Source organism: Salvelinus sp. IW2-2015, linkage group LG26, assembly GCF_002910315.2.
Source record: "Salvelinus sp. IW2-2015 linkage group LG26, ASM291031v2, whole genome shotgun sequence".
Classification (NCBI taxonomy): Eukaryota; Metazoa; Chordata; class Actinopteri; order Salmoniformes; family Salmonidae; genus Salvelinus; species Salvelinus sp. IW2-2015.
The window spans coordinates 36,367,917-36,378,586 of record NC_036866.1 but is presented as its reverse complement, the minus strand read 5'-3'; the positions used below and the strand labels follow the sequence as shown (position 1 = coordinate 36,378,586).

The window sequence follows — 10,670 nt, the reverse complement described above, 5'->3', positions numbered from 1 at the left end:
CTCTTCACCCCTCTCCTCCTCTCTTCACCCCTCTCCTCTCTTCCTCTTTTCACCCCTCTCCTCTCCTTCTCTCTTCACCCCTCTCCTCTCACACCATCTTCACCCAGCTCCTCTCCCCCTCTTCAATCTGCTGTTTGCATGGAACCAATACACATTTACCATGTAAATTATACAGGCACATGTATTACTACCTCTATATATACACACAATCACGAGCTGCAGGTAGCCTGGTGGTTAGAGCGTTGGGCAAGTAACCGGAAGGTTGCTGGGTCGAATCGCCGAGCTGACATGGTAAAAATCTGTCGTTCTACCCCTGAGCAAGGCAGTTATCCCACTGTTCCCCGGGTGCTGTGGATGTCGATTAAGACAGTCCACCGCACCTCTCTGATTCAGAGGGGTTGGGTTAAATGCGGGAAGACACATTTCAGTTGAATGCATTCAGTTGGACAACTGACTAGGTATCCCCTTTTCCCTCCCCCCTCTGTTATATTTACATGGAACCCATACACCACATATTACTACCTCTATACATACACACAATCACTCCCCACTCTGTTATATCTACATGGAACCCATACACCACATANTTATATCTACATGGAACCCATACACCACATATTACTACCTCTATACATACACACAATCACTCCCCACTCTGTTATATCTACATGGAACCCATACATATTCATAAACATCTATACAGCCTTGCTGCATCAGGCCTTCAGTCGCAAGCTATCTTAACTCATCTTTTCATTTTTGTGGATTAACCAGAATCATTATCTTAATAGAAGTTGTCTCCATTTAGAGCCTGCCCAGCCCAACGATTGAAAATACGCTGTTGGTGTAAAAATGTTAAAGAGGATCAGGGGACTTAAAGAATAGCACGGGAGATTGACGCCCGTAATTTAGTTGGAAAATGATAGCTTGTCTCCATCGAAGGCTTTCAAGCATTACATCTAATTTACGTCTGATGAACCAATGTGGTCTGGGTATCGCTTTCACTTTCCCTCTCCCTCTTTCCCTCTCTCCTTCCCTCCCCCCTCTCCCCATTACCCCCCTCTGTGCCTCTCCCTCTCTCTCTCGCTGACTTCTGTGTATGGCCTGACATTATAATAGTGTCATTAGAACAAACAGTGGGTCTGCTTTACAGTTTGGAACATTATTACTGGGGCCTGTTGGAACAGCATGTTTTATGTGCTCGTTAAGTCCCCTCTACACTGATACACTGACTCAGTGATTGAGAGAGATTGGTGAGCCTGCCTGCCTGCCTGCCTGCCTGCCTGCCTGCCTGCCTGCCTGCCTGCCTGCCTGCCTACCTGCCTGCCTGCCTGCCTGCCTGCCTGCCTGCCTGTGACACCAGAGGCAGCAGCCATGAACAGACGTCAGGAGCTGCTATTGAAAGGATCCAACTGCTCTCAAAGTATTGCAAAGACCCTCTATTCTCCAAGTAGCGTGTGTGTGTGTGCGCGTGTGTGTGTGTGTGTGTGCGTGTGTGTACATCACACAGTTTCTCAGAACTACCAAAAGAAAAGAAAGAGAAAGCATTGAAAAGCACCTCCTCTGCTGTATGTGCATAAAGGTCATTGGTACATTGTGTGCCTGTAACTGTCCAAGTGCAGGATTTACACTGGATGACAAATAAGGCCAAGGCATAATGTCAAATAAACACACTAGAAGTGTAACAGTAGTCATGTAATTATCGTGTAGTAGGGTAGAGGTGGGTGGTCATTTAGCTGGACCCTTAATTGTGATTAGGGCTGTGATGGTATGTTTCCACGGCAACCACCAGCGGTAGACCACTAAGGAAACCACACACACACTCATCTTTCACGCTCCAGATACAGCTGGGTACACTCGCCTGAAAACAAACTGTTAGTGGATAGCCACTAAGGATAAAGTGTTTCAGGAGGCTGAAAGTCAGTTATGACTGGTTTTGTGTTTACACATTGTCCCACGCAGGTAGCTTTCGTAAACGCTGAGTAATTCCTGCTGTAATTGACCGTTTGGATTTGATTTGTTACTTGCAATCAGTCCCTCAATTCGAGCGTGTGCTCTGTGTGGCTGACACTCAGTGTGTTTGTGTACACGTGGACTTTCTCTCACGTTCTCTGAGTGTGTGTGATTCATATTCTGTCCAAATAGTTCATAAATGAAACAGGCTGGGAACTCAGTTAAGAACATCATGGAGATTGGAGTTGCAGTCAGAGAGAGCTAATGACTAGTTGTTACTTTCTGCGTTTGTATTTCGGAATCACACATTTCTGAATCAGTCAACATGTTTATCTGACTCTGATGCTATGAAGCAAGGTTGTGCGTGTGCAATCAGGGTGTGTATAGTGTAGTAATAGCGCTGTGTTCTGAGCAGGGTTGTGTTAGCAATGTACGTACTTCCCTCATGCACACAAACACATGTCCAGTTAATGAGTGGAGAGGAGACATGCTAATTATTGCGCCCCCCCCCACACACACACACACGCACGCACATACACACAGTCCTGCTCCAGAATTTAGCATGGGAGAATGAGACTGGCGGGAATATGAATCATTTACGAGAGCATAAACCATAAACCACCGACTTTACGATCGGCACCAAACAAACGCTCGGACAACTGGCGCTCCGAATTCAGTCACATTACCCAGATATGTTTTTAGCGATGTCTGTTTTAGTTTACTGCTGTTTACAATCATAACGCTCCAGTCTGTTTGCTGAGTGGACGGAACAGATGGAGAGAGAGGGAAAGCACACTGAGAGAAAGAGGTGGTGTGGTCTCTGGATCATTATCTATCTGCTTCTGTCTGGAGAGGGACAGATATGCTGTGGCAGGATACACTGTTGAGGCTCGCTCTGTGATAAGAGGAAGCTGTTGTGTCTGTCTGTCTATCTATCCGTCTCTCTCTCTCTCCTTTTTCTTGTGTGCATGTGTCTGTGTTTAATGACATGTGCATCCCCCCCATTCACACCTATGCCTACGGTCCCCCTCTGCTATACAACTGGAGCCTTATTTTGAATTTTGGTGAAATTGTTGGAGCTGGCAATACCTTTTGAAAGGTCGTATACATACACACAATCACTTCCCCTACTTGGAATGTTTACTCACTTTTCTCTACACTGGAACACCCACTCTATCACGCACATCTTACTAATGATTGACCTCGTACACCTCTATAACATACACATCAATACACTACCGACCCACTCTGTTATACATTTTTCTACTCTATGGAACCTCAAATGACGAGACAAAACGTGAATACATCATATTTACGTCACCAAATTTTAATTCTCTTTAGGGAAAAATGTGGCGGAACAACCAGGGTTTAAACTAACTGTTTTTTGGGGGCGCATTGGATGAGGCAGAAAAATGGGGTCCCTCCTTTCGAGCCGGAATTTTGGGGAACCAGCCGACCTAAGGATTTTTTCAGCATTTTTAGATTCCTCACAGTCCCTCCCCGCTCTTTACCCCAACCTGGGCTATCGAAAGGGACAATGGGAAAAAATTTGGAGCAAAAGCTCATGTTTTGAACCGTAAACAATTGAAGTTTTTTGAAAAATCTTCCTTATCAGATGTTTTTTTTTTGATCACGTTGAACCCCATTTCAAAGCATGGGGTGAAGAAATTTTTCCCGTGGTGTTTTGAGCCCTCCCGTCAGAACTGCCCGAAATCGGTCCAAAAACGGGGTTTCTTTTCCAGGCCAACAACTTTCTTTTTCAAATTATGGAGACGCTGCAAAAAAATGGACGTCTGCCCGGTTTGCGAGATCAAAAAAAACGGGTTACCCCAGTTTTTGGTGAAATTTTAGTAGGTTTATTCCGTAACACATGATATACCATTTCCAAATTGTGTACAAGAATTTTTGCACTGCAGTATCCTTTCCCCCTTGGTTTTGTCCCTAAGGTGGTTTTTTAGGATTCGGCGCTTCCACCGCCCTCGGCGCTCTCCCACCGCTGCGGCCCCTGGGTTTTTTTGAATTAAAACTGGGTTCCCAAGGGAACTTTAGTCCCCTTTTTGAAACATTTGTTTTAAAACCTGGTTGGCAAAAATTGGTCCTCAACAAATTTTCAGTAAAAGGGGTTAATGCACATAAATGTTACAGGTCAAATTTACCAAAACTGATTTTCCCTGCAAAGTGTTCCTTCCCTGGTTTTGTTTTTCTTATTGGTACACCAATCCCTCCTGCAGCCAAAGCAACCCCAACAACTTGAATGCTGCCAACCGTACTTTTCAACGGTTGGGATGGGGTGTTTTCTTTCCAGCTTTGCAAAGCCACCCTTTTTTTTCCCTTCCAAACCAATAACATGGTCCCCATTTATGGCCCAAACAGTTCTTGAATTTTTCTTTTTTTTGATTTTTCCATTGATTGTCAAGCCAAAAGGCACTGAAAAGGGTTTTTTGGGGAAGGTAGGCCCCATGAATACATTCTTCAGGTACACTGGACCATTTTTGAACCTTTCAAATGATGTCAAATTAGCCCCTTCAGAAAGCTTCTAAAGCCCATGACAATCATTTCGGGGATAATTTCCAAGCTGTTTAAAGGAACAAGCCAACTTAAAGGTTGTATGTAAACTTCTTGACCCACTGGGGGAATTTTGTTTTTACCATTGAATTAAGAAAGTGAAAATATAATCTGGTCCCCCTGTAAACAATTTTGGGGAAAAATGACTTTAAAGGGCAACTTGGTGTTCCTTTTGATTTGGTTCTTAACTAAATTTTCTTGAAGTTTAACTTTTGGATTCCTTTCCCCTTAAATTAGGAAAAACTGGGAAATGGGCCCCCCATCGTTTTTTTTCCTTCTATAGGGGGAAAAATGTTGGCGAACAAAAGGCCAAATGTTATAATCTTTTTATGGCGCATTTAGAAGGTAGGAAAAGGGTTCCCTTCTTTCAAAGTCCGGATTTTCAAAGTTCCTCCTGGCCTTACGGGTCCCCTCTGCTATACCCCAAACTGGAGGCCTTTAATTTGAATGTGGTGATTGGTTGGAAATTAAAACCTTGAAAAAGTGTTTTTGAAATTCTTCCTTGTATGGATTGGAATTTCCCGTACAACCTTAGACTTAAATTCCTTAAAGGAAAATTTGAAAGGCACATTTTTAATTTCTTCTATAGGGGGATTGTGTGGCGAACAACAAGGTAAATACTGGGTTTGGGGGCGGCCAATTGGGAATGACAGGCAGAAAAATGGGTTCCTCCCCTTTTCGGAGGCCGGATTTGAACCAGGAACCATAGGATTTTTCCCAGCAAATTTAGCATTCCTACAGTCCTCCGTGCCTCCTTAAAAAAACAAACTGAAAGCCTAAATCGAAGGGCTGGGTTTAAACAATTGGAGCAAAAAGCTACATTGTTTTGAAACCGTAAAGCATTGAGTTTTTTTGAATCTTTTTCCTATCAGAAATTTGGTTTTTGATCAACCGTTTGACCATTCGCCCATTGGGGTGGGGAGGATTTTTCCCGTGGTATTTTGAAGCCCTGTCAAGGAAACCTGCCGCCCGAAATGTCCAAAAAACGGGTCCTTTTTCCAGGCACAACCTTTTCTTTCCAATTAATGGAGACGCCTGATGCGTCTTGGCCCCGTTTGAAGAGATTTAAACAAAAACCGGGGGGTTTTACCCAGTTTGGTGGAATTTAGTAAGTTCGCACATATTTACCCTTTTCAAATTTGTACAAGAATTTGGCACTGCAAAGTATCCCTTCCCTGGTTTTGTTTCCTTAGTGTTTAGGATTTTCGGCGCTCGGTCAACGCCTCTGCCGCTTCTTCAAAACTTCCCGCTGCGGCCCTGGTTTTTGAACTTTACTTTGGGTCAGGAACTAGTCTTTGAAAACATTGTTTTTACCTGTGGCAAAAAATGTTCTCAACATTTAGTAAGGTTTATCGCACATAATGTTTAACACAGGGTTTTTCAAATTACAAAACTGAAATTTTTTTACCCTGCGCCCAAGTGGGTCCTTCCTGGGTGGGGGTTCTATTGGTACAACCAATCCCTTGCTCCTGCCCAGCAAAGCACCCCACAACTTGATGGCCCTGCCAAACCCCCTTACTTCAACGGTTTTGGGATGGTGTTCCTTCCTTTCAAGCCTTTGCAAAGCCACCCCCTTTTTTTTTCCCTCCCAAACCAATAACAATGGGTCCCTATGGCCCCAAAACAAGTTTCCTGATTTTTTTGAATTTCCATGAAACATGGTTCCCAAGCAAGAAGGCACTTGAAGTTTGGGAAGGTTAGGATGGAAACTACCAAAATCTTACAAGGTACAACTGATTACTAATACCATACAACACATTGACCTCAATGAAATGTCAAATTAGCCCTATCAGATAACTCCCCCATTTTCCTCGCTTATTACCCTCATATACATTGAGAGAATCACATACATCCCACATTTAAAATTTATACGCGTACGAATATTTCCCATTAGATCACATTGACCTACATTCAATCCTCCCTTACAATGCGCTTGGTTCTAAAGCCAATACTACGTTGATCAATGTGGAAACTTTCTCGACACACCATCTTCACCTCACCGGGATTTCTATTAGTTAATAATAACACAATCAAACTCCCCACTCTGGTTAATCTACATGGGGAACCCATAACATATCACAATAGAACAATTCTAGTAAAGCATGGACTCATTAGATCCGCTGATTTCCATGGGTCCTTAACAGCAATTTTTCTGCTTAAGCTATTCTGGGGTATAAACATCACACTTTTCATAATTTCCTTGGGTGGACTATAGACCAGAGAATCAATCCTACTCTTTAATTATGGAAGGTCTCCATTTAGTGGAGTCCTGCCCAGCTCCCAACTGATTGGAAAAATAATGTCGCTCTGTTTCCGCTGTATAAATAGTTTAATGAGTTTGATTCATTTCCTGAGATTGTGAGACTTGTGGGGACTGGGATTAAAGATATATGCTTAACGAGGGAGGAAGAAATATATCAGCGGCAACAACGTAATTTATGTTGGAGAAAATATGATAAGCCGTGTTCTTCCATCGGAAGGTTGCTTTCATATCGCTCCATCTTAAAATAACTAATTTGTGAGCGTCGTAAATGAGAGCCACGAACAAAATGTGTCAGTACTGGGTGATCGCCTTCACTTTCCCTCTCCCTTTCCCCTCTCTCCTTCCCTCCCCTCTCCCCATTACAGGCAAAAAACTGTTTACCCATTCCTGTGCTCCTCTCCCCATCTCATCTCAATAGTCATGGAGCTTCCCTGGGATGTAATGGCCTTGAACATATGAAGAGGTTAAAATGGAAAAGGGGTCACGTTTGGTCACTTGACACCTACAACAGTAAGGTGTTTCCCTGGCTCTATCACATGTCCTTATCTAGTTTGGTGGTAACATAATACGGTTACCTCGGGAGCCTGTTGGAACCAGTCTGCACCTGATTTATTAATGTATTGTTGAGTCCCACTCTCCACATAGATCTGATCAGTGATTGAGAGAGATTGGTGAGCTCTGACACTGTGCCTTGCCTGTCACTGCTGCTTTGCGCCGTGCTAAACGACTGGCCTGGCCTGCCTGTGAAACTACTCTGCCTGTCCGTGTTCCTCGGTGAACTAGTCTGCACTGACCCTTGCCTGTTGGACAAAGTGGCGCTTTAGTAGTGTCATGCAGCCTATTGAGAATCAGTTTCACTTTCTTGCAGTGAGCATAGCTAATTAGAGAAAAAAGGTATTCGGACACATTGCTTCTCAAACGTTAATAATCGCAAAGACGCCTCTATTTCTCAGTATAGAGACCGTGTTTGACATGATTGTTTGTTGCGCGTTTTTAAGGTGGTAGAGTAGTCGTGTAAGTTGGCTGGCGTAAATTTGTGTTGAATAATTCATCTACCAGTTATTACCTCAGGGAACTGGGAAAATACCTGTAGAAGGACGAGAAAAGAAAGAAGAAAGATTAAAGAAAGAGAAGCACAACCTCATCATGCTGTAAATGCTGCATAAGGTTCATTTTTGGTACATTTGGGGGCCGCATTGATGAGGCCTTATATGTGCCTGGTAACAAGTCCAAAAAATGGGGTGTGCACGGATCTCCTTTGCGACTGACACAGTAAGGCCAGACGCCGCATGAGATTATTGTCTGAACAGATATAAGACAGCAGACTAGAAGTCGTAACCAGTAAGTACACGAGAGTAATTAATTCGGGTTGTAAAGGTAGCGCAGATTAGAGATTGGTTGAGGTGGTTAGCATATTTATTGACTGGACCCTTAATTTCAGTTGCATTAGCGTCTGATGCAGTCGTAATTCTTAAATCCTATCACAACGCGTCGCAACCACCCTAGAATCGCAGGATGAGGAACCCACACCTAGCTCAAGAAGAAACTCATATCTTAGACGCGCAGCAAAAGGCCCTTAAACCATGTTTTTTGAACACTCGTTAGCAAATCTTTGATAGCACTGCTTCGCAATCCTAGATTTCTTCATATCGACGCTGGGTACAAATTCGGTCGCCTGAGGAAACTTTTTAATCTCTTGTTTAGTAAAAAGAGAATTAGGCCACTAAGGATAAATGTGTTTCAGGAGGCACAAGAAAGTCAGCTGTTGGAACCTGACATGGAGTTTTCATATAGTGATAGTCCTACAAATCGAGATGGTATGTCCCCACATCATGGTAGTCTTTTCGTATAACCCGCTGGTGGTGTATAATACTGTCTTTTGGGTGAGACGTCTGACCGTTTGGGGATTTTGATTTTGTTACTCTGCAACTCAGTGTCCCCTCAATTCCGCAAGAACGGATCTGTTCCGCTGCTCTCCGAAGTGTGTGGCTGTACCACAAAATACCAGTGTGTGTTTTGTTCGCCTATTACGTGCGACCTTCTCATCGCGTCACGCTTTCCAATCGAGTGGATGCTTTGTATTCATTCACTTCTGAATCTCTAATAGGAAGACAAGCCCGTTTTCAGAAAATATGAAGCAGGCTGGGGAACTCAGACTTAAGAGATCATTGTCATGGCAGATTTGAATGAGTTGCAGTCATAGAGAGCTAGACCCTAACTAGGTAATGAGTATTACTAAAAAAAACGGGGGGTTTTCTGTGTTTGTTATTTATTCGGCAATCACAAGTTTTGTGGAAATTTACATTAGTCTGAATCAGTCAACATGTTTAAGTGTATTTCATGACTTTTTGATCTCATGGCAAACACAAAGTGTAATAGATAGAGAGAATTAGACAATCAGGTAGGTGTGTACCTAGTGTAGTAATATTTCCAAAATTGGTGAGGTCGGGTAACAGATTCTGTACGTTTCGGAGCCAGGGTTAGGTATGTATAATCGCAACTTGGTTATCGTACTTCCCTCTATGGGCACACATAACGCACGATGTCTTAGGTTTTTCAATGAGTGGCCACATGAGATGGAGCTGCTAATTATGATTGCGCCCCCCCCCTCCACACCCACCACAACGTACTGCACATCTACAACAAGTCTGCTCCAGAATTTAGCATGGGAGAAATGAGACTGGCGGGAATGATATTTACGAGAGCATAACCCATAAAACCACGATTGCGTCGCACAAACAACGCTCGGGACACTGCGCTCGAATTCCAGTAACATTACCCAGATATTTTATTAGCGATGTCTGTTTTAGCTTTCACTGCTGGTTCTACAATCTCATAATCGCCATCCCAGTTCTCGCTTTGGCGAGTGACGGAACACGCCATGGAGAGAGAGGGGAGAGAAGCATCACTGAGGTAATAGGAAGGGTGTGGTCTCTGGAATCATTACTCTAGTCTGCTAGCTGTCTGGAGAGGGAGTATATGCTGAACTGGCAGGATTACCTGTTGAGGCCTCCTGCTCTGTGATAGAGGACGCTGTTGTGGTCTCTGGTCTGTCTATGCTACCAGTCTCTCTCTCTCTCCCTTTTTCTTGTGTGCATGTGTCTGTGTGTGTTGTTCATGTGGGTGTGTGTGTGTGTGTGTGTGTGTGTTGTGTGTGCTGCTCTGCCTGCCTGCCTGCCTGCCTCCTGCCTGCCTCCTGCCTGCTGCCTGTCCTGTTTCTGTCTTCTGCCTGTCTGTCTGTCTGTCCTGTCTGTCTTCCTGTCTGTCCTGTCTCTCCATGTCTGTCCTGTCTGTCCGTCTGTCCTGTCCTGTCTGTCTGTCCTGTCCCTGTCTGTCTGTTGTCTGTCTGTCTGTCTGTCTGTCTGTTCGTCTGTCTGTCCTGGTCTGTTCTGTCTTCTGTCTGTCTGTCTGTCTGCTGTCTGTCTGTCTGTCTGTCTGTCTGTCTGTCTGTCCTGTCTGTCTGTCATGTGGTCTGTCTGTCTGTCTGTCTGTCTGTCTGTCTCGTCTGTCTTGTCTGTCCTGTCTGTCCTGTCCTGTCCTGTCCTGTCTGTCTGTCCTGTCTGTCTGTCTGTCTGTCTGGGTCTGTCTGTCTGTCTGTCTGTCTTGTTGTCTGTCCTGTCTGTCTGTCCTGTCCGTCTGTCGTCTGTCTGTCTGTCTGTCTGTCTGTCTGTCTGTCTGTTGTCTGTCTGTCTGTCTGTCTGTCCTGTCCTGTTCTGTCCTGGTCTGTCTGTCTGTCCTCTGTCTGTCTTGTCCTGTCTGTCTGTCTTGCTGTCTGTCTGTCTGTCTGTCTGTCTGTCGTCCTGTCTGTCTTGTCTTCTGTCTGTCTGTTCTGTCCTGGTCGTGTCTGGTCCTGTCTGTCTGTCTGTCTGTCTTGTCTGTCTGTCTGTCTGTC

At 44.2% G+C, this 10,670-nt stretch overlaps 1 protein-coding gene across 1 annotated transcript in view; it reads left to right on the top strand.

The window, feature by feature from the left end:
- The window catches only part of LOC111952359 (thromboxane-A synthase-like), a 113,340-nt gene that overhangs the window by 57,769 nt on the left and 44,901 nt on the right, over positions 1–10,670 (top strand).